Below are 24,816 nucleotides of genomic sequence, written 5' to 3'. Positions count from 1 at the left end.
TCTGTATCCCCAGCTGCAATGATTTTTCTGGTCTGTTATCCTTTCATCATTATTACCTTCTGCTATCATCTCACAGCATTCCAAATGAAGTTTATGATGACATCTAGAGAAGGGTCATGATTTTGGATTGTAAATAAGCAGAAATAATGTTGGCTATCTTTGTAAATTACTAAGCACCAAAGCCTGCAGCTTCAGAGATGTCGTAACTTTTTGAAGGCTTTGGTACATACTGTAATTTTAAGGATGAGAAGAAAAACATTTAAAGTAGTAAACTATTTGTATATCATGCAAATTTGCCAAGAGGTTTTTAGATAGCTTCAAGAATTTCAAAGGCTCCTGAATGCATTCATTAGAATTCCTGTATACCAGTCCTTTTCAAACTTGGCAACTTTAAAATATGTAGATTTGCCAACTTCTTTTTCAGAGAAGCCACCTCTATTTGTATGCCAAGCAAGCTAGAAATCAAATAAATGAGGTTTTCTTTATTATTGCAATTCCATAATAAAAAAAAATCGCAATTTTCAGAGTTGATGAAGATTACAATTACTGTATGGTTTGAGTTGACAAAGATTTTTCTCTCATGTGTCTGCTGACAATTTTGTATGCTAACATCAAACTTCTGATAGGATTAGGATTAAGTCAGAAAATCACTCTATTTTAAAACCATGAGTATAAAATATAAATATATATATACTATTTTTCCTTAGCAAAACTGGAACAGTATGGATAAGAAAAACACTTTTCATACCAATTTCTTGAGTTAATGTAGGTATGGTAAAGTAATATGTTCTGATACAACCAACAGCAGCAACCAATACATTAGCTGCACAGATGTGCAAAAATCTCTCCCAGCTACTAGAGGAAGCATTCAGAATGACATGAAACTTCTAGTTGAGAATCACATTTTCTCTTTTTTAATGCAAAATGCTTCCCTCACCCAAGGAGAACTAAGGTGACTTCTTACTATTGCCTAGATAATATATTACCAGAACATGTGTGAGCTTTTACACACAGCACTGTGTTTGCATATCACACCATATCGCCATGCGATATATATTTTATATATATATATATTTATATAACATATAATATAATATAGTTTTGGTGATTTATAAAATACACAGAAAGATTGTGTGGACCCTATATCATTCAATAAAGCTTTGGTGACAAAATTATGGTTTACTACAAAGTAGGAACCTAGCAGTAATTTCACTGGCTTTTGTCCTCATGGCAACACAGCAATTCTTCAATCCATAAATTTTCAAACCAAAATAATTATTCAGGCCAAAGCATAACGCAAATAGATCCTGTGTTTAAATTGATATTGTCAGTAGTACATGCAAAATTACATCTCAGAACCTTCCTTTATTAGTTATTTACAGCATCAGTAGAACAGCCTAGCAACCAGAGTTTTGTCCCTATTCCTACAAGGGTGACCTTTGTCAGACCATGATTTACACAGCTTTATCCCACTGTTTTCTAAATCACAAAACCCCAGCAAGGCCAACAAACACAAAGGAGGATAGAGATTGTCAAGATAATGCATTATTATGCCAGCAACATTTTCTATTGCCACCATAAAAACTGAACCCTGCTAAGGACTACTAATGAGGACAGGCTTTAAGGGGTGACTCTTTCTATTTGTAGAAAGCTATTTCCCTGTGACCACTTTTTTAATGTGTTTATATGCATGTCACCCTTAATTAATGCTTTTGCAGCAATTTACAGTGTAGTAATTAAAATACATTAATAATCTGAACAACCACCTTTAAAAAGGACAAAAAGTAGTTGTTAAACCATCAGCAGGAAATAAAGTCCAAATGCCATTTTTCATTGCTGGTAAATAAGAAGTAGTGTCAAAGGCAATATAATTATACCATCTATTTCTAAGTACAGGAAAAAGGAAATGCTCATACTAGTAATTTAGATTTAAAATTTGAGCTTTCTCGAAGGGTGAATAGGAATGGCATTTCCTTTCTTGTTTCCTGTTCCTCTTTCACTGGTCAAGAAAGGCAACTAGAGCTAGGAAATAGAGAACTATCCATAGGTTACCAGCAATATTCTGAAGATTTTATTTATTCTGTGTTCTGCCTACTTGACACCCAGACAGAACTGGGAGGTCAGATTTAATGGTTGAGTTGAATAAAGTGAGTTGGCAAAAACTCATCTGATCCCAAGATTACTCTGTATTCTAAATTTATCTGTTGCTTTCAAATTGGGATGATGGGAAAATCAAGCATACAATACTTCAACATGTTTTCTGGATGATTCCAGATGTAACATGAAGTTTCTATCAATTTTTGCTTCTTGGGGTTCAAGTTTTGTGTTTATTTTTAATTATTAAATAGATTTATATAGCCACCCAACTCACACATAGGTGAGTCTTATAATAAAATTGCTTGGGCAGGAATTGCCAACTACAGAAAAAGAAGGCCTAACTTCTGCAGGAACATTGTTCCAAAGGTGGGGGAGAGTAACTTTTTAATTTTCTATTTTTTTTATTTTTCTTAACTGATGGACATCATTTTGTCACACTAATGATCAACAATTACTTCACTAGGTTCTTGTCACTGTGATTGCATCAAGTCACATTTTTTTCTCTGTTTTGAGTTGCCTTTGATTTTTCCAAGTGTCATGATCTTTTATAATGACTCTTGCCATTTCATTAAGTATCAGAAACATTGAAGCTTAGCTTCATTATTAGTGCTTCAAACAATAATCTGGTTGTACTTCATCTACTAATGAATCATTTTCTTTTCCTGGGGACTAAGGTATTATTCTCAATAATTTTTTCAAGAAATGCAATTCAACAGTATGGTTTTTTTTCTTCATTCAGTCTAATGTTCCAGCTTTTACAGTCACATGTTACAAATGGGAACCTTTTGTAGGACCTTGCGGTTAATGCAACTCTTTAATAATTTGTCTAAATTTGTAACAATCTTTCTTCCACATAAGAGACTTCCTTTTTTATGATTACAGTCACAATTTCTTTGAATTTTGGAATCGGGCAAGACAAAGTCCAGTACCATATCAAGTATCTTATTTGTTGACATAATCTTGGGAAAAACCAAGCGTACGTATGGATGGATGGATGGATGGATGGATGGATGGATGGATAGATAGATAGATAGATAGATAGATAGATAGATAGATACGGTAGATAGATAGATGTGACTGGATTTTGCACATACTGCACTGTCAACAAGAGCTTTCTGTAGTAATATGTAGAAACCATAGTTGAGAACTTCCTAAAATAATCCTTCTTGAGAGACCTCTAAAATAAACCATAATCACTGAATCAATAAATAAAAATGGGAAGGGAAAGCAGACATTACCAACTAATTAGTATTAGTGAAAGCTGTTTTAGAACTAATATGTATTTAAAAAGAGGAAACTCTGTCAGAAAAAAAAAATTCTTACAAATTTTGCAGCTAATTTATTATTGAAGTAGTATGTATATTTATCATTTATTTTTTTAGAAACACAATGGGTGAAAAAACATTTAGAGTTTAGTGATTAACCAGAATTGGTGTATTTATAAACAAAGAATAAGGGATAAAAAATTATCAAATAAAATCTTATAAAAACAGGGTGCTATATTTTAATCTTTTTACGTAATGGGCACGCAACCAGTAAGACAATAGATTGTACAACAGCAAACATTCCTCTCATAGCTGTAGAAGCAACATAGTGCTAATTTTAACAAAAACAATAGGAATTCTGGGAGTTGAAGTCTACAAGTCTTAAAGATGTCAAATTTGAAGACCTCTGAATTAATCCATAGCCCAATTCACCATGGGCCATTGTATTTATCCTGCCATATTTAGTTGAAGGCTGCAATTTAATGTAAAATATTTTAAAATAAAATAACAGTAAATATTCCCTCAGGTCAAGCACAATATCTATTGATTACATGGACAATAAACAAACTGCATGGGTTGACAAGCAAAATGATTGTGTGGACACAAATTGTGTAGTTCGGCAACAATATATAAGAGGTTTGCCATTAACTTTCACCAGGATTTGTTTGTTTGAGCCTATTTCCCAGGGATTTCCTGATATTCTCCCATCCATATTAACTTATCTGGCCCTGCTCAGCTTTTTCTTTATTATTAAAGTGGTTTCAAGAATACATTTTAGGTAAACTGATAAGTGATGTCACTGAAGACATATTTGGCATAAATCTGTTGTTTTAATTCCCCTGTAAAACAGCCTGAAATACAGTCAGATTATTGTTATTATAAATTTCAAAAAATGTAGAAGGAAAAACATTCCATCATAATTAGGAATAAAACCCAGGTGTTATTGAACTAGAATAGTTATTAATTATTTTTCAGGTTCAGAACTTTTTAGATTAGTGTACATTTTTCCAGAATATATATTGATTGCCCTTTATGTTTAGATCTTATTTTAAGTCCTCAATTTTCAAGTAGACACATTCTTTTGGAAAGTTTTGTGCATACCTTCTATAACTACTGTTAGTCTTGGCTTGTGTCTTCAAGTTTCCTGCTACTTAAATTCATGTTGAAATATTTTGGTCATTATTTCTGAAATTGAGCTTAAAAGGAAACAGGTAGAGGAATGCAGGCTAGCTAGTCATTTGGTAAACATACTGCCAATTTCCTTGTACCTGACAAAGGCATTCTGCTTTCATTATGCCTGAGAAAAGATAAGGCTTCCTTCCCTCAATGAATTTGAACCTGAATACTCACCTATACACATACCTTTAGAACAAAAACTTGGGCCTACACCCAACTTGCCATGCAGAGAACAGCAGCGATTCTGTTTATCTGGAAAAGGAAAATGTGAGATGTAAAAAGTAGTTGGATGTAGTAAGTTACAACAGGATTTAACACATAAAGGCTACATATCATTCCTAATACAGGGAATTTCTGATTGGATATATAGATTATATCTAGGCGGCAGGGAGATAGAAAATTGGATTTGAGGTTAGCATTGCAAAGGAAGTCAGAAATATAGGATATTTTCATATGAATTTATTTTCATATGAATTTAGTGCCATACATTTTCTTTAAACATTACTCAGTTTTCATAGCTTCTTATTTAAATTTTGTTCCAAAAAGGCTGCCAAGCTTAAGAATCTTGTAGAACTGATACAGACAAAAGCACATGAATTGTCCCTGTGCTGCTATTATTCATGTGCTTCTGCTACCAATTGAATTAAGAAGAAATATATGCATGCATCTTGGAGGAAAATTCAGAGAATGCCAATTCACTTCGCCAATAAACCAATAAGGAAACCAACTCTTTCACAGATCAAGAGTTTTAGTGTACAACCTGAATAAATTAACTGCGTATAGCAACTTTGTCCATGGTAGTCTGTCTTTGTTTAACGTTTTAAAGGCAATGAAGCGAAATCAAGCTTCTGTTTCTTTTCATTGCTTGAAAAGAAACACACTGCTTTCTTTGTTTCACCCATCTTAACCATAGTCCCGTGATCACCGAGTCCCTTGCTGCTTTGTCTAAAGTCTGTAATTGTTTTTAAGATTGAGCATCAATTGTGTTTTCTTGTTCATTGTTTGTTATGGTCTGTCTATCTATCTATCTATCTATCTATCTATCTATCTATCTATCTATCTATCTATCTATCTATCTAATTACTGTAGTTCTTGCATAATGATTTGGTTCAAGAAACTGACTTGGATTTTTTTTAAAAAAATATTTTTCACCCTTTCTTTTCAATTCTTACCTAAAAACTATTTCTATCTAAAAAAAAAAGAAAGCTATGTGTTGTTAGGAGTGAAAAATGACTTGATGGCACATAATCAGTTAAACAAACTCTATCTCTACCATAGTCAGGGCCTCCCCTCCCCTCGCCTCCCTATTGACTCTCTTCCCCTTCCCTCCCCTTCCCTCCACTCCTGTCCCCTCCCCTCTTCTCTTTTGATTCCTAGTGATTACCTCAACAAGTCCCTGCAGTTTTCCTGACAAGATTTCAGAAGCTGTTTGCCTTTGCTTTCTTTTTAGGTCTGAAGATACCTATCTGGCTTTTTTGCCCAAGGCAGGACTAGAAATCATGGTCTCCTAATGTTTTAATTACTACATTGGACTGGCTCATTGGACTGGCTCAAATCAGACTTTAATCTCCAAGCGAGAGTTGGAAATATATATATATGTCTTATTGGCACCTTCCACAAATTCATTCATTCAATGTGTCATTCATTCTTTACTGATGAAGGTTTTGCTCCCTATTTTCTGCCTGACAGAAAATCAGGCCTCTGTTTGAGCTTCTGACCCTAAAGCAAATAGTTGTTTTGTTTAAATGGGGAAGGACCACCATCAAAGTTGTCATGTGTATGGTGATTATTGCTCTCTTTAAAGCTATTTTTACAAGCAATATATTCAGGATTTAAAACTGAAGACTTCCCTCCCTGTTTCTGGGAGCATCACTGTCAGAACTGGCTTGGGGTGAGTAGTGGTGGTGGAGTAGACAGTTGGGAACTTCTTTATTTTCAGGACTGGGTTCCAAAAGCTTGATGTATTTGATCCTGTTTTAATTTGGATCCAAATATAAATTTCCCTGGGTTTCAATTTTTATGCAATGTACATTTGTTATTTAGATATGAACAGCTGAAATTTAATGCTTTTATGTTTCTCTTACCAGAAACAGAAACTGCTTCTTTTGTACTTTTCAGTTTTTCTTTCTTCTAATAACTATTTTAACCTCCTACCCCCAGCTTCTCTTTTAAATTAGCAATTGAACTTCCTTTTCCTTTGTTGCTGTCCAATCCTGTTATTTCCCTGGCACTGTCTTTCACTCTGAATTTAGATAATGCTGGTTCTCCTCAGGTTGCCATTTCTCTTTTTAAGTTGGGGGTGGTTAGAATTAATATGCTCCTTGTGAATACGAACTAAAATCTTTTTCTGTTCTTCTTTAAAAATATATTGTTTTATCAACAAAAATAAAATATAAACCAGGAAAAAAATAACCCATACATCCAGCACTAACAACAAAACAATAAAAAAGATTGATGCACAAAAACGTTCCTCCACAACTTTATGTTTGCATAGTATGTAAAAGAAAGCTGTGAACCTTTTAGAAATGAAATGTCTCTGATAAACATTTCCCACTGTTTGGAGTTGAAAGTGCTTGTTCAGCTGCAATGACTTATTTGTCTAATGATTCCATGTTGGTTGTAAATCTCATAGAATCATAGGCTGGAATCTAAGCAAACTGTTCTCAGTTTAGACAGAATATAATGGAATATTGGTACATATGCTATGTGTCTGTAACACAGCTATATGGAAATATCTAACTCTACACAAACACCCAAATTGGAAACTGAAGATGTTCAACACCAGAAATAGGGTAGTCCAACGGCTTGTGGACATTGACTTGCAATATCTACGAGCCAGAGCTAACAAAACTTGCTCCCCTCTGATCTTCAGCCAATTTAATAATTATGGACTGAGGATGGCTTCCTTTTTTTACACTCTAACCATTCCCAAGTATAGAAGAGCTTTCTCCCTAGCTCGCTTTAATGTCTTGCCCTCAGCACTACTGGATGGGCGATTTAAGGGGCTCCCGATTAATGAGCGACTATGCACCTGTGACAGAGCTGAGATTGAAACTGAGGAGCATGTCCTTTTATATTGCCCTATGTATAATGCAGGCAGATCTAAGTTACTGTCTCTCCTTGAAACAGGCCCTTCTAGACCCAATGTTAGTAATTTGTTCTTATATTGTCTAGGGAATGGCTCCTCATACATCACTTCTCAGGTTTCCAAATTTTTTTTAAGAGCTGTAACCATCAGAGGAGAACGTTGTAATTCCCCTTAGTCAAGTTTTTGGTGACCAATTGTTCATGACTAATTTTCCCATGTTCTTCTTTTGTTGTATTTGTGTTTTGGACTGTGAACGCAAATAAAGTATTATTATTATTAACACCAGAAATTAGCAAACATTTTTTCCCCAGAAAGTGGAGGTCTTAGAAATAGGAATGTGTGGGTGTAAGTAAATTCAGACCACATAGTTACATTTTTACCCTATTGCCTTATTTGTATTTATTTATGATATATTCTGTTACATTACATTGTTTCTAAATTAAAAAAATAGAAGGATTATATTTGTTATTACAAGCAATTTGCCCTAATACACACAATTCTGTGTGTCTTCTGCTAATATAGAAACTTACCATAATTCAACAATAATGTATAAATTGACCAGGGCCTATTTCAGAAAAGCACTTCATCATATAGAGGCGAAGTGCCTTATTGTAGCAGTTAATCTCTCTTTACCTTCCTGAAACATAGGCCTGACCTGTGTCATTTCTGCTTCTCTTCAACGAAGACTTTTGACTTTCATTTTGAAAGGAAAGAGGTCCACCATGCCTAAAGAAGCTCTTTAAATTGAACCAAGATGGGTACAAAACCCTAACCCTAGTTCCCTATTTTCAATGGAGTTTTCCCATGCAATGAGCTTAGGATTTCAAGGCAGACAGATAAGGAGGAAAAACAGGTTCACTAGGCATAAAGAGGCTTTATTTTCTTTGAAACATTGTGGTTCTTTGGAACTTGGGATAGTTCATTTCTCCATTGATAGCAACTCTGGCTCCATCTTGCTTCCAACTTCTGGGCTTTTGCAGTCCTAGAATCACAAGGAAATGTTGTCTTTGCAGCTCTTCTTCATTGGAATTGCTCAGGCGATTTGGACAGTAAGCAAATGATATTCTTTGCTGTATGTTCATAGCATTTAAAAGTCAGTAAATAAAAAGATTTGCAGATGATCATCAAACTGTTCCATGAAATTGACGAGGAAGAGCATTGGCACTGTAAAAAATACTTAACATCATGTTAGCCCCAGGTGTCATATCTCTTTTAGCTGTCTGGCACACTATACACATTTTGCTATCCAGTACTATTTTCCATAGATGCTCAGCAGATTATGTATTTCCTCCAGCCTATGACCTTCTTAGAGTCATTTTTTCATTACCATCAGCTTTTCTATCAAGATATTCTATTACAGGGAGTCTTTTTGAATAAAATTAGTTAATATATCATGCTTAGTTTAAAATTAATGAGCACGAATATTGTTTTTGGAATATTCACATAACAAGGAGTGCTTAGCCATTTCCTTGTTCCTAACCCAAGGCTTTTAAAAGCTTTTTCAAGCAAGAAACATTTTTGCTTTTATAATGTACCCTGCCATCTAAGCTTTAAAATGATATATATTAACTTCAAAGCAGTATTCCTGTAATGGCTGCATTATCTTCAAAAACCACATACAAATGAATAGTCAATTAACTCTAGAGTTACATTTGAAGTTGGTGATTGATTTTTATCCTTAATACATCTTTTCACTTACCTAGAAAAACATGACTACATATGCATTACCACAGAATAGGGCTATACAACAGTTCAGATTTGATTTCAGAAGGGCACAAGGGCAAAAACCTAGTACTTGATTGCAACTCATTAAATCAGCCACATCTTTTCTCATGAAGAAACACAGATACTTAAAAAAGTTACAAACAGATGCATAGGGCGTGCATAAGCGCACCAACGTGCCTACCGTCCCTGTCCTATTGTTTCTCTTATTCTTCTTTTATTTTTCTTATATGTACCCATTTCATGTATTCACAACTATGTATACACTTATACTTATTATCTTGTAAACAATTGGCAAATCAAATAAATAAATAAAATAAATAAATAAATATTTGTGACCCTTTACACTCTTAGCATCTTTTGGGAATCAAACCTGAAGCTCCATGTCATCCTATCAAAAAGGAAAGAAGAAGAAGAAGAAAAGAATGGCATGTTTGTCTATGCTAATTAATTTATAACTACCGTGTTTCTCCAGCAATACGGCCACTCCCAATAGGACGTCCCAGCATGTTTTATAGGCATAAAATGAAATTAAGCCCCTCCCCCCAAATTAAGGCCTATATTAAACAATGGGGGGGAATGGCAGGGGGGGGCTTGCCGTTAGGAAGTACTTTTGTTGCATATCCGGATATGGTGCTGCCTGTGTTGACTTTGGCATTGGTGGGGCACTTCATATCGGGAGAACTTCCGCCACCGTTGTTTTTCCTTCTCCCCGTGCTGCCACAGCATTTAGAGCAATGCCACTGCATTTGGCGCAGCCACACGTGGCCAGCCAGAGCCCGGCCTCCCTGCAACCAGAGCCTGGTGGAGACACTCGGAGACACTCCCTGCAACCAGAGCCTGGCGGAAACACTCGGCTTCAGGAGCTCCTGTCGCCGCCTTCCCTTCGCCTTCAAAGGCAAAGCCAATTCTTTTAAAAATGACGCCCTACTACCGGTACGACAAAGCCTCCCCTGCCCGAGAGGGCAGCCCAACCTCACATGGGGAGGCAAATCTCCTGGGGCTGCAGCGCAGGATCGGCCCACCCCAGGAGAAGTGCCCAGCCACCATCCCTGCCTGGCGCCAGCACGAAGAGCTTCACCAGGGGCGTCCAGTGCAGCTGACAGGCGGGCCCTCCTGCCGGCGGTGGAGCTCTCGCCAAGGCAGCGAGCACCTCCCTGCTGGGCCCTCCACTCATCCCGCCAGGGCTGCGCCAGAGCCGTGGAGGATGGGCAGAGCCGGGAAAGCGAGCCATGGGTGCGCGCCCATCTGCCAAGCGAAAGAGCCAGGCCGACCCGAGCTTGGCTTCCTTCCCAAGTGCCTCCAGCCCGAACCCGAAGGGGCACCAGGAGAGGCCGCCCGAGGCAGTGATAGCGCCCACCCATCTGTGGACAGGGAGGCAAGGCGACGGCCTGCGCCACGTCCTCCTCCGAGCTGAGCCCCACCGAGTGAGTGCCTCTGCCTGATGCCCATGCTGCTGCAGCGTTTGGAGCTGCCGGCGCATTTGGAGATGCGTGGGGATGGGGACAGGCTGGGCAAGGGGTGGAAAGGATGGGTGGCTTCAGGCTCTCTCTGCTGAACCCGCCGGCCAGGGAAGCAGCACTGCCGTTGCCTCACCTCCCTGTCAGCGGACAGGTGGGCACTATCACTGCCTCGGCCAGCCTCTTCGGGTTCGGGCTGGAGGGACTTGGGAAGGAAGCCAAGCTTGGGTCAGCCCAGCTCTTTTGCTTGGCAGGTGGGCGTGCACTCGCGGCTCACTTTCCCAGCTCTGCCCAGCCCGCACAGCTCTGGTGCGGCCCTGGCGGGATGAGCGGAGGGCCTAGCGGGGAGGTGCTCGCTACCTTGGTGAGAGCTCCGCTGCTGGGCAGGAGGGCCTGCCTGTCAGCTGCACTGGGCACCCCAAGCAAAGCTCTTCGCTCTCTGCCCGGTGCCAGGCAGGGCTGGCGGCTGGGCGCTTCTCCCGGGATGGGCCGATCCTGTGCTGCAGCCCTGGGAGATTCGCTTCCCAATGTGTGGTTTGGCTGCCTTCTCGGGCAGGGGAGGCTTTGTCATACTGGTAGTAGGTTTTCATTTTTAAAAGAACTGGCTTTGCCTTCGAAGGCAAAGGGAAGGGAAGGTGGCGACAGGATTGCCTGAAGCCGAGTGTCTCCGCCGGGCTCCGGTTGCAGGGCAGAGCCCTGGCTGGCCATGTGTGGCTGCGCCAAATGCCGCGGCGTTCTCTAAATGCCGTGGCAGCACGGGGAGAAGGGAAAGCAATGGTGGCAGAAGGTCTCCCGATATGAAGTGCCCCACCAACGCCGAGGTCAACATCCAAGCCGTTGCCACCCACCTGCCCGAGGATGCAAGGGGGGAGATTAAGTCACCCCCAAAAAGATGGCCTAGCCATTTTTTCGGGGGTCAAAAAAAAAAAAGGCCTGGCCTTATTTTGTGAGAAACACGGTAGAAGTGCAAACTTTAACAAATGCTGCACTTCAAAGAGAAATATAGGTAATCCTCAACTTATGGCCTCAACTTATGGCCTCAACTGAGCCCAAAATTTCTGTTGTTAACTGAGACATTTGTTAAGTGAGTTTTGCCCCATTTTATGACCTTTCTTGACACAGGTGTTAAGTGAATCACTGCAGTTGATAACTTAGTAACCTGTTTGTTAAGTGAATCTGGTTATCCTGTTTGATTTTGCTTATCAGAAGATTGTAAAAGGTGATCACATGACGATGGGACCCAGCAACGGTCATAAGTATGAACCAATTACCAAGCAGCTGAATTTTGATCACATAATCATGGAGATGCTGCAAAGATCATAGCTGTGAAAAACGGTCCTAGGTCACTTTTTTCAGTGCCATTGTAATTTTGAATGGTCACTAACTGAAATGTAAGTAGAGAACTAGAGGTAGAATATTTATTATTATAACATAGAAAGATGGGTCACCTGTATGCTTGCATCCTATTTGTACCCTAACAATGAGCTCCACCTTCACCTATGTCTAGTCAAATCTGGAACTGGCTTTTCATTGCCGGTCTCTCATTTTAGATTGCCATGACAAATCATCAACAGAGGAGCTGCAGAAAACTGGGTCCCATAGTGAGATTGGTGGGACATCATCAGACACCACAAAGATTACAGGAACTTAGTTTGCTCTTGTAGAGTATAATATTCGTGAAAAGTTTAACAGTTTCTCTCCAGTTTACACCAAAGAGAATTGAGCCTCTTTCTCACCCTTTTCTCATCAATGCTGACCCAATGTTTATTTAATTATTCTCACATTCCTTCTTCAAGGTGTTCTCATGTACCTCTTCAGTGGGCAAGTTAACATGATTTCTTTGAAATCGCTCCATCCTTATGGAACATTCTCCAGGAATATCTGCAGCTTTTATCTTGCAGCAGTTCTAGAAAAACATTCACATTATTCTTTTTTAATGTGTTTTTAGACCTAGCTGTCTGATTGTGGGCACTTATCTGATCCCACATTTGAGTTTTTATCCTTGCTTTTATATTAATACTGGTTTGGATTAAAGATGAAGATCTGTATTTCTGACAGAGATGGAATATTTATAAATACTGTAAAATAAATCAGTGAAATAAATAAAAGTTGTGAGTCTTTAGAATAAACGGACTAATATATGCTGATGTTTTCAGAGAGACCCCCAGAATTAAATCTATAACAAGAACATGGCCACTTATGGCAAAAAGTCCATAGGTAATATTTGCTACTTTCTTGGTGCTATCACAGGGGTGTCAATAAATCAGGAAATAAAGCACTTGGGATCCAAACAGGTTTTTTAGACTAGGGGTGTCAAACTTGTCATATTGTGACTTTCCCCCCCTTTGCTAACCTGGGTGTGTGTGTGGCCAGCGTGTGACGCATCTGGCCCGAGGACTGTGAGTTTGACAGGCCTGCCTTATACAATCAAGTTTTATTTTGGATTAGATACCTTAAAACTGGAAGCAACATGTCTAATACTTGCATGATATCTTCAACCGTGGTCTCTTTAGTAGGGTCTCAGTTTCTCTGTCATAGTCTGCCTACTCTTCCACAGCAATAAAGGAGGGTCTGATGGACAACTGTCAAGCTTAGGTCTCCATAGGCAGAACTTAATATAAATATAATACTGGAAGGCTGAGTAAAATGTGATGTTCATGTAAGACATGGTAATATTGCCTAGGGATTCAGCAGCAGCATCTTTCTCCCATGTACATGTACATGTATGTTATCCTGCTAAGCCTGGCTACAAATACAAACCAGACAGCCAGAAATGCAATTAGCTTAAACAAAAGAGCTTAAGAAGTAAAAGGATGCCAATCAATCCTCTAATTTTTCAAAATAGACATGGCCTTTTGTGGGAAAGGGGCCCAGACAAATGTTCCCTTGGCACTGCTTCTGAGTAAATATGCATATTCTCAGGCAGTAACTTTCTCTCTCTTATACAGAGATCCTGATGGGTCTGTTTTTGAATAATATCTGATCTGAGAATACTCAGATGTAAGTGCCATCAATATTTTCACATCTCATGAACTGTACCCAGTTTTGCCACTTGTCATAGTCTATTGTTAAATTTAAAAAAAAACTTTCCACAGAGCAAACACAAGGAAAAGAGGAAAGGCATGTGGTTGCTATTGGAAACTGAAACAAGCTTGGAGGAGGAATAAAACACTATGTGAACTTAAGAATTCTCCCAGTTAGTAGAAATTTATTTCTCTAAGCACCAACCCCACCATCGCCTTTGCATATGCACACAGCACACAAAAGATGTGAAAGTAACCATAGTTAACAGGAAAGAATATACATTAATTTTATTTGTTTATCTAATCTATTTAGAAGCTGCCTAAATTGCCAAGGCAACTTTAGGCATTATACAGCTCTATTACAGTTGTAAGTCAAGAAGTACCTGTACTACTACTAATAATCTACTAAACTTGTATGACGCCTGACTGTTAACAACTCTGAGCAGTTATTTCTAACAATCATACAAAGAAATTACAATAAAAACAATTAAAGATTAAGGGGAAAAGATGGCAAGTGTGATGACGTGAGGGATCTCACTCTCCTTCAACAAAGGCCTTGCTGAGGAGCAACAACAATTTTAACAACAACTTTAACAGTCCGTGTCATGGCAGATGATAATTATAGCTGCAAATACAAACTTTAGGGCATTAAAAAATTTTTTTTTTAAAACAAGTTTTATTAATTTTAAAACACACAAATTATCATTATTCATTACATGTTTAAACCTTTTTTCATTGTAAATTTAACAAGTCAGATAAATTATGATTCTATTTTAAACCATTTCCATATAACATACAAAAACCTCTTATTCAATTTCTCTTTACTTCTCTTTACTCTTATTCAATATTATTATTATTATTTCATCTATTTCTTTCTGACTTAGTTACCATTATTCTCATTCTATATTTCTGCAAGCTTTTACTAATTCTCCCCCAAAAAACATATACACACAACACACAAAACATAAAAAAATCTTTTTGGAAAGTAACTTGGACCTAGGTATCTCTCTCTTCATGGACTTCAATTATCTTCATGCTCATCTTACATATCATTACTTATTTTATTTACCATTCTAAGTCTTCTATATTAACTTCTCCACATATTTCACTCTTCTTAATTCTATCTTAATTAATCATCTTAGTTTGAATCATTATATTTGTATCTTTTGTCCATTTTTTATCGTCCCTTTGTCTCATTCCTTATAAAAAAGAAAAAAATAAGTTTCTCCTGAAATTTCAAAAAAAATTTTTTAATGGTGTCACAGATCACCCTGTCCCAGGGCCTGCTGAAAAGGCAAGCCTTCAGAGCTTTCCCGAAAATCTGTTACACTATCACATCAAAAAATAAAATGAATCCTGTTGCTAAAGGTTTTGCACCAAATCACAGCATATTGTTATAACTGACAATACAAGTATCAAAATCAAGAATGCAAGTTTCTTATTACTATAGGGGGACTCAGCAAAGACGAATAGTTTTAACTATTTTGAATAACTGGTATTCAGGTTTAGTCTCCTTTTGAATGAAATGCTTGTGCAGGTGTCCTGCTCATCTGTATTCTCGATCAAAGTTTTTCAATTACATTCTGGAGAGTGATTAGGGGAAGGTAGAGGGACAGCTAGAGTAGAGATGAAGAGCTCCAACCGCATTCCATCACAATCTGCTCCTGATAAGATGGACCCTGGCAGGTTGTGAGCGATGCGATAAAATGAAGAATGAAATGTGTGGTTGCCACCTGACACTTCCACAAGAAAAATAAAATAGAATTGGACAGAATAATGTCAAAGAAGATTGATGTCTGGATGCAGCCTACCTTTCTGACAAAAACAGTTCTAATTTTGGATTTAAAAAAGAGAATAATTCAAAATACCATTCAAAAGGCATCAACATTTAACTTTTGCAGACATATAGCTAGCAAGCATCAAAAGAAAGGAAGAAGTGTAACTTTTAAGAGTGTTTTGCTTCCTGAGATGTGAAGAAAATGTAAATCCTTTTTCTTGCTTAGGGTTGATGTGATTCTACATGCACATAGATAAGTGTGATAATTGTGGTAATTCATTTTTCTATACCCCTTAGCTTGATTACTAAATCCAATTGATTTAAAAATAGAGTAATCTCAACATAGTACATTTGGATCTTCAAAGATAAACAACATTCACAGCCTGTTATTTCTGCTTAATAGCAGGCTGTGAAATTTGAAGGAGTATATGTATACTTCTGTTTTTCCTAAAATACTAAAAATGAGCCACACAGTCCAACATTCATTCATTGCATGTTTTGAGTAACTATCAGTTGGGTCAGCCAGACATGGTTAGCTGTAATGTAAGAATAAAACTACAACCATTGGTTCTATAAAACCTTCTAGTATTATCTGATTGATATTAGTTGAGCTAAAGGCAATCGTTGTGTATTTATTTTTTATCATAATTTTAATTGCTTTAATAACCAACAAATCTTACTTAAAAATTGCATTGAACCAAACATTTACTGTAACTCAACTGTGAGTATTAATAGTATTCAAATTCTTGATGGGGAAAAATATGTGGAAAAAGTAAGCTTTTAAAAAATTTATATTTGAAGATTAATAGTAATCTAACTGGTAGAAAAGATCAGCTGAATATGTATAATAATCTACCTTCAAGTGAGAGAAAAGTCAGTATAGATTTTTTTAATGCTTTTATTTTTCAATGAAAATATTCCAGAAAAACCAGGTTTAGTGTGAAAATTAAATGTGGTTTGCACATATCTGGTGGGAGAAAGAGAACAAAAAAGGCATCTGATTATAATGGAATATCATATTAAAAGATGACAAATAGTTTCAGATAGTGGATTTGCAATAACTGAAAAGTATTTCTGGTCAGGGTTCAAATCATCTTTAGATTCAACCAGGTTATCAGACAAACTTCCAAATGTTTTTTTCTTCTTCCTTTGAATGGGAAAGGGCTATATGAAAAACATTAGACAAAGAGGCACTTCGAATAGCAGGATAGTTTCTGGAAAGTCAGTCCAAAGCCCTTTCTTCACTTCCTCTGAACATGCAAGGCAAATACACTGTGGAAGGAAATCCTTAAAGTGATTTGCATGAACTCTTCCTTCCCTTTGATTTGTCCCCTGGGACTTTAAGGCAGCATCAAGAGCCTTGGTTTCTACACTTGGTTTCCAATTACAAAAGGAAAACACTGTTAGCACAAGAGCATGGGTATGTAGGTGTGTTTTGGAGAAAGCTTTGTGTTGTGTGGGAGAGCAGAGAAGAAGAATTCACAGTTGAGGGAGTGGAGCAGCCATCAGCTCAGCAGGCAATTGATGGTGAAGGAGGAGCCAACTTGGACTTCAACAAGGCTACAGCAGACAAGCTGAAAAGAAATCCAGCAGCTTCACCATCCCAATAGAGATGTTACAGCCAACTAGTAGCTGGTAAAGCATCTTCCTTTTCCCACTTCAGCACAGACAGAGGAGATTGCAAAACCAACACTTCAGAAGCAATTCAGAACAGCAGCTAAGAGCAATAGAAGCCAAGTAACTTGAAGGTGACTAAGGGCTGGCTAAAACCTGTGTTATAAGTTCAGAAAAAACTATCCTGTAATCTGCAACTCTTACACTGCAAAAACATATGGACTACACAACTCGATCAGGTCAAAAGAATAGATGCAATCTATGTAGACTTCTGTAAAGCCTTTGATTCAGTGGTACACGACAAACTACTCCTAAAACTAAAATCTTATGGTATCTCTGGACAACTGCATAACTGGATAGAAGCATTCCTGTCAAACAGACAACAAATGATCAAAATTGGGAGTGTTCTATCAAATTCTGTACCTGTCAATAGTGGTGTCCCCCAAGGCAGTGTTCTAGGACCAACTCTCTTCATACTCTACATAAATGACCTCTGTGATCATATTAAGAGCAACTGCGTCCTCTTCACTGATGTTGTAAAGCTGTTCAATACCACAGACAATACTGCTACCCTTCAAAAAGATCTTGACTATGTATCAGAATGGTCAAACAAATGGCAACTTCAAATCTCAACAAATAAATGTTCTGTCTTACATATTGGCAAAAATAATAATAATCAGAAAATAAAATACAAGCTAAATAGTCAAGACCTTGGAATACTCATCTCTAATGATGTAAGTGCTAGAGCCCACTGTAAGTACATAGCCAAAAAGGCATTAAGAGTTGTTAACCTAATCCTACATAGCTTTTTCTCTGGTAATATCACACTACTAACTAGAGCATACAAAACATTTGCTAGACCAATACTCGAATACAGCTCATCAGTCTGGAACCCACATTACGTATCTGATGTTAGCATAGTTGAGAAAGACCAGAAATATTTCACAAGAAGAGTTCTCCACTCCTCTATTCATTGTAGAATACCTTATGCCACCAGACTTGAAATTCTAGACCTAGAAAACCTTGAATTATGCCATCTTTGCTCTGATCTAAGTATGGTATATAAAATCATATATTGCAATGACTTACCTGTCAATGAATACTTCAGCTTCAACCATAACAACACAAGAGCACATAATAGATACAAACTCAAGGTTAACCGCATCAAACTTGATTGCAGGAAATACGATTTCAGCAAGAGTGGTCAATGTCTGGAATACTCTACCTGACTCTGTGGTTTCTTCCCCAAACCCCCAAAACTTTAACCTTAGACTGTCTACTATTGACCTCACCCCTTTCCTAAGAGGTCTGTAGGGGGCGTGCATAAGCACACCAATGTGCCTACCGTCCCTGTCCTATTGCTTCTTATATTTTTCTTATATGTACCCATTTCATGTATTCATAACTATGTGTATACTTATACCTATTATCTTGTAAGTGATTGACAAATCAAAATAAATAAATAAATAAATAAATAAAAGGGCCGGCTAAAACCTGTGTTATAAGTTCAAGTAACTGAGGAGAAAAGAATTGTTCTTAGGATTGTTTAGGTATTAGAGAAAAACCTACACATGGACATACACATTAGTATAAAAGTAAGATTATGTGCCATCAAGCATCATTTTGTAAAGTCTCCATGATGGTCTATCTTGGACCTGTTCTTTCAAGCCTTCCAAAGATACACTCGTCCCTACTTTAACGGAGTCTGTCTACCTTGTTGTTGAAAATCCCCTACTTCTCTTTCCTTTACTTTTCCCAACATTAACACCTTCTTCAGAGAGCTACGATTTCATGTAATGTGTCCATGGGACCATTTGAGCATGGTCCTTTGTGGCTTGAGTAAGAACGCTGGGTTGGTTTGTTCAATCATACATCAGTTTTTTTTCCTGGCTGTCCAGAGTATTTTCAGGAGTCTTCTCCAGCACCAAAGTTCAAATGAATCAATACTCTTCCTATACTGCTTCTTTAAAGTCCAATTTTTGCTTCCATACATTGTCACAGGGAATAGGCTTAGTGATTAGGGTTACATATAATAAAAGCCTTCCTGTGGTTTGTGTTATTTCTTTGTGTTTTTTGTTGTTGGTCTATAAGGCAGTTATAGATAAGAAATATACTTCCTGCTCTTGTAAAAGACTGTAAAAAACCCACATTCGTAACATTTAATTCCAACTTTTAAAAAGGTTATAAAAATGTAAACCAGTAAAAATGTTTAAATATTATTGTACATGAAATGTAATTACAATATATGAAATGTATACATTGTAATGATATGTCATTAACAATAATTTTCTGTCTCCTGCACAGATTTTATATAATTCGGAATATCCTCAGAACCTAGCAGAAGTCTTAAACTTGCCAAGTTTGACCTAGATGGTCACCCATTTCATGCAATGATTCTAGGTACACAAGAAGCAATGAAAACATGGTAAACACGAAACCACCCCTAACTCTCAACCCCATCTTTGCCCAATGGTGAGGGCAAAAGTCAAGCCTTCACTGCCTGGAATTACTACTTCTTTCTGCTACCCAGGAAATTCCCTGGGGTCAGTTTGGATCTTGGACTGAAATAAGTTTTCTACTGCTGCAGTAGATATTGCCATATGCATGAAATATGCCCACACAAGCCACTTGAAATTCAGTGCTGCAACTAAAGAGTAATTATCTCTTCAAGGTTTCTTCTTGACACAATGTCTTCCTGAACATTTATTATAGGAATTGATAATTTGCATAATAAATATGCATGTGATAAATTTGCATCTTTATTCTAGACCAGATGTTTAAAGGAAAACATTCTTGGCTAATTGATGCTCTCAGATAGACAACAGCAATGAAAATAAGCAAGGGTCAAACAATAAAAGTTCTTTAACTGAACAAAGTGATATATCATTTCTAGGAGAGAATTACTATTAAAGTTAAATTGTTGGGATTCCACAGGTAAGGAGCATGAAGCTAATCTTTAAAGGAAGAATGCTGAATGTAGCACTGTTATCACTTGAAAATAGCTCTGTCGTAGTTACAGCAAATGAGGATCAAATATGTTGTTTAATTTAATTGATTTTAACTGTTGTTTTAAAATCTGTATTTTTGTTTTAACCATAGTATGCCACCTTGACTATTTCTATAAATAGAAAGGAGGAACACAAATGCAATCAGTAAATTCATAAATTTCATATTACATTGAAATAAATTATAATAGATAATAATTTTATTGGAACCAACAATAGTAAATAAATAAGGTATACAAGGTTTTTAATTCTCCAAAATTGTTCTTCAGATGCAATGCTACAAAAATGAAATATTGTATCATTTTACATGTGGCATTCAGTTACTAGCAAAATTATTGCTTCTTTTGCCTTGAAAATCAATGACCTTCTATGTCCTATCTCTTTCTTACCATGCATGGTATACACAGATATTATATAATGCTTTATATATAATTTTTATATCAGTAGGGCCAGAAAATAATGGGGGAGTGGATTCCCTATGCCATTTCTTGCTAACAAATATATTCAAATTATATACTTCACCTTAAACTGACTTTGATATGCAGATCCTACAGCTGTAAGGTGCTTTGAATGAACGATAAGAGTTGTCTAATCTCTTTTCCATAAACGCTACATAAACCACATCAATTATAGATTCACTGTAGACTTTAACTGTAAATAAGAAGCTTTTTTTTACCAAAAATAGTTACTTAGATCTGCAGTGTTTTAAATTATTACTATTAGTATTATTTCATTTCCTTTCTTTAGGATATGGATATATTTTTATATTTACATAAAAATGACATAGACATTTGCTGAGGTATCTGGATTGCATATTAGTAATTGTCCTAAAATCATTGAATCAGTGGTTAAGGATAGACTGAAGCTTTCCTCTTAATCCTATCTGGTCAGGATTCAGTTTTCATGGCGGTCAGCACCATGCCTATGAAAATCTCACAAGAGGACTTGAGCGTCACGTGAATCTTGGTTTACATTCCCCAGTAGCTGACGAGAAACTGTTTTAGATACTGAAGATATACTCAACATAATTAACTGTTCATAATCTGACCATACATAAATCTGTTAATCCCTCCTTTAAATTGTCTATATTGCTGTCTATCACCAGATCATCTTAGAAACATGAGTGCTGTAATCTAAACAGGAACTTACCAGACCATGAATAGCTGGAAAAATAATTGTAATTTGTACAGTTTTCCATTATGTATTTCCGTTATGTATTGAGCATGGGCATAAAGTAAAACTAATGTGTCAGAAAAATCAAAATCACCCCCTCTCTCTCTCCCTCCCTCGCTCCCTCCCTCCCTTCTTCCCTCCCAATGTGTTTGTTTTATATTTAACTTTCCTTGGAGCAGCAAATTAAACTGATAGAAATGCTAACCTCTTTCATCATAGAACATTCAAAGCAAGGATAATTGTTCATATTCTCAAATAATGTACACTACCAGCCAATAACAATAAGTTTGCCAGAAGCAATGCTTTTGGCAAAGGCTACAGATCCAGATAAAAAATAGCATCACCCTATAGTCCCTTAGAAGACTTTGGGAGTGCAGGCATATCTTTTTACAAATTATTCTGCTTGCAGTCAAATTAAAAGAAAAACAAAGTCTATTGTTAAGCAGGAATAGACTGACACTGTTAGAAAAAGGAGGTGATAATTCATTTTTGACATACTGTATGCAGAGTTATTTCTCAAAGTATGTGAATATTGAATCTAGGACAACTCACAGATTCTGTATGGAGTAATTCTCGTCATTTTGGACAGCACAGTGCAATATACAATTGTATGATGCAGTTTAATCAAGATGTATATTATACAAGTGGATACATCTGATTAGAGAACATAAAACATCATTATTAGAATTGTCTGTTTTTTAGCTAACATTTTAACATTCATTTCTCCCATACATATTGGAGCTGTGATACTTATAAATTTAGCCCCCCCACATCCCAAGTTGAGCATGTTGTAACCAGAGGTGGAATTCAGCAGGTTCTGACCAGTTCTGGAGAACTGGTAGCGGAAATTTTGAGTAGTTTGAAGAACTGGCAAATACCACCTCTGACTGGCCCTGCCCCCATCTATTCTCTGCCTCCCGAGTCCCAGCTAATCAGGTGGATCTTCTTTTGTTGCCCTGCACAGGACAACGGAGCTGGAAAGCAGTTAGTGGGGTGGGGAAGGAATAGGGATTTTGCAGTAACCTTACCCTGCCACACCTACCAAGCCATGCCTACCAAGCCACACCACGCCCACCAAGCCATGCCCACAGAACCGGTAGTAAAAAAAATTGAATCCCACTACTGGTTGTAACCACACTATATACGGTTCCCAATAGGATCCTTTATGTGCAACAGGAGTGGGGGAGAGGGCTTGCATTGCAGGGAAGAAGAAAAAAAAGGGGTGAAATATTGACATAAAGTAAACTAGAATGTAAAGAATTCAATAGATGACTCTAAAATCAATAGATGACTATCAGTTTGCAATTGATTTAACCCTCCTTAGTTTTTGCTCTTTAATTTTTAGACTTGATTATTGTTAAGAACAATTAAGTTGTATCTGTGTACCATCCATCCATTTATGCATGATAAAAGTATGGCATTTATGCATAGCAAAGTCTGTCTGTTGACACAAAGAATGGACCTTTGAGCTGCAACTATAACATTGCTGCAATTGTTCTGCAGTATTTAAATATTTAGAAAAATACATGGTCATAAAATGCATGGTTTTATTTTTGCAGGTTATCTAATATCAGCTGCCCAGTTTCCCCCCCCCCTTTAAAAAAAACATTCTTTCCTCCAACTTACCTCTGAAACGGTTTCCCCAGGAGATGCTCTGTAGAAAAACAAAGGGGAAAATTGGTAATAATTAGGAGGTTGATGAATGGAGACTAAGCTGGGATCCAAAACATACTTCTTTGAAAAGAGGTTCCAATGAAATCAGTGAGGCCATTTCCACGTCATGTCTGAAGAATCAGAGTATGTGGAAGAAAGAAATGCTTATTGAGAACAGAGACTGGAAAACGTTAAAGGCTAGATATTGACCAGCAGCCAAAAAACATACCAAACTGAAAAACAGACATGAGGATTTGCAAGGAGTTGGCAGGCACTTGCACAAGGAAATGCCAACACAGAACATACAAAGTGACTAAAATGAATTAGGGATGACGAAAGAGAAAAAGGAAGAAAAGCCAGAGCAAGGGTAGAGAGAGAAAATAATTTGGAAAGCTTTCTAAATCATGTGAAATAAAAATAAATGGAAAATCACCAAAGAAAAACTAAACAAAGCAAAACGGTATGCATCTACAAACTATGTGCAGAGATACTCTACCAGTAGTGTAGTGTACAGAAAAAATAAAACTAAGAATTATGATGTAGTTCATCTCTTCCATTCCTCAAGACCCTGAAGTTAAGCTTGCTGTTGGAAATGGTGTCCAACAATTAATTATTTTGCACTAAGAATCATTGCATGTATATCAGTAAACATGTTAGATTCAAAGAACAAATTCAAGATTCCTAGAAAGCTGTATTGAGTAAGATTGTTTTCCAACAGTGAGCTGAAATTTTACTGTTTTGTCTCCACCTACTGGGAATACATTTACTCTGCAGTTTGCTCAAAGTTTCAATTTGACTTGATTCCTGATATCCATATATATATGTCTTCAAGGATTGTTTGTGAGTGTGGTAGTTGGGAAAACATGCAAATTGAAATGTTTGTAATTGTTTTGGGGGAGGTTTCTTTCCCCCTGAATCTTCAGATGCCACCTACAGTTTGCTAAATTCTCACAGAGATTCAAAACTGATTAGGTTTTGGAAGGCGGTTCTTTCTTTTTTATTCAGCCAATGTCAGCTAGATATTGATGCTTGAACTGAGCTGCCTGCTAAAAAGAGCTTAATGATGCTGTCCAAGAAGCTTGCAATTATTCAGTAACAGATAGGGACAGCTTGGAGAGGGGAGAGAAGGGAGAAGAGAACTTTATTACTATTATATACCAAAAAGGAAAAGACTACCCTAGTAAAACATTGGCTAAGTGGTAACAGTAACAACTCATAGGAAAATGTACTACTGTATGACTTAAGTATTCATTGTCTAATAAGTAATTTAAATAAAATAAGTAAGCGTGACCTGGGATTGGAGAGAAGTGGGGGAGATTAACTGCAAACCAGTGTCCTTGTAGAACAGGGCTGTCCACATCCATGGTCCGGATGTGTCATGTGCTAGCCACGCCCACACCCGGTTTAGTGAACGGGAAAAAAGTCCTGATGCAGCATATGACACCACCGTGATGGCGTGAGTTTGACAGCCCTGTTGTAGAACAAGTGTAAGTCTATTTTTTTTAATGAAATCATTATTAAATAGCCACACCAGTGCTGAGGGTCTCTAGCAAAAGAAAACACATTAAATAGCAGGAGGATTAGGGTAAGTATATATGTTGCATTTATTTGCCAACAACAAGAAATCTACAAAGGCCAGTTAGGATGTTCCTTAAGAAAGGAGCTGTATCTTATTTCAAACATTTGCAGGTAAGCCATAGTAAGCAAATATTCTGTGAAATAAGTGAGAATTATAGTAAACTGCATTTCATTTATTTTTCTCA

At 37.2% G+C, this 24,816-nt stretch overlaps 1 protein-coding gene across 1 annotated transcript in view; it reads right to left on the bottom strand.

Moving 5' to 3' along the window:
• Positions 1–23,212, bottom strand: part of ARHGEF26 (Rho guanine nucleotide exchange factor 26) — an 83,569-nt gene extending 60,357 nt beyond the window's left edge. The window contains exons 1-2 of the mRNA XM_087965207.1: positions 23,027–23,212; positions 4,713–4,790 (exon numbers count right to left, since the gene is read on the bottom strand). The gene's annotated coding sequence lies outside the window, so the exon portion shown is untranslated. The remainder of the gene's footprint in view (positions 1–4,712; positions 4,791–23,026) is intronic.
• Positions 23,213–24,816: the final 1,604 nt, after the last annotated feature.

Source organism: Notechis scutatus, chromosome 4, assembly GCF_049901735.1.
Source record: "Notechis scutatus isolate UNSWTSFEM ecotype Mainland chromosome 4, rNotScu1.2, whole genome shotgun sequence".
NCBI lineage: Eukaryota > Metazoa > Chordata > Lepidosauria > Squamata > Elapidae > Notechis > Notechis scutatus.
The sequence above is the reverse complement of the archived record's forward strand: the minus strand, read 5'-3'. Positions and strand labels throughout refer to the sequence as shown.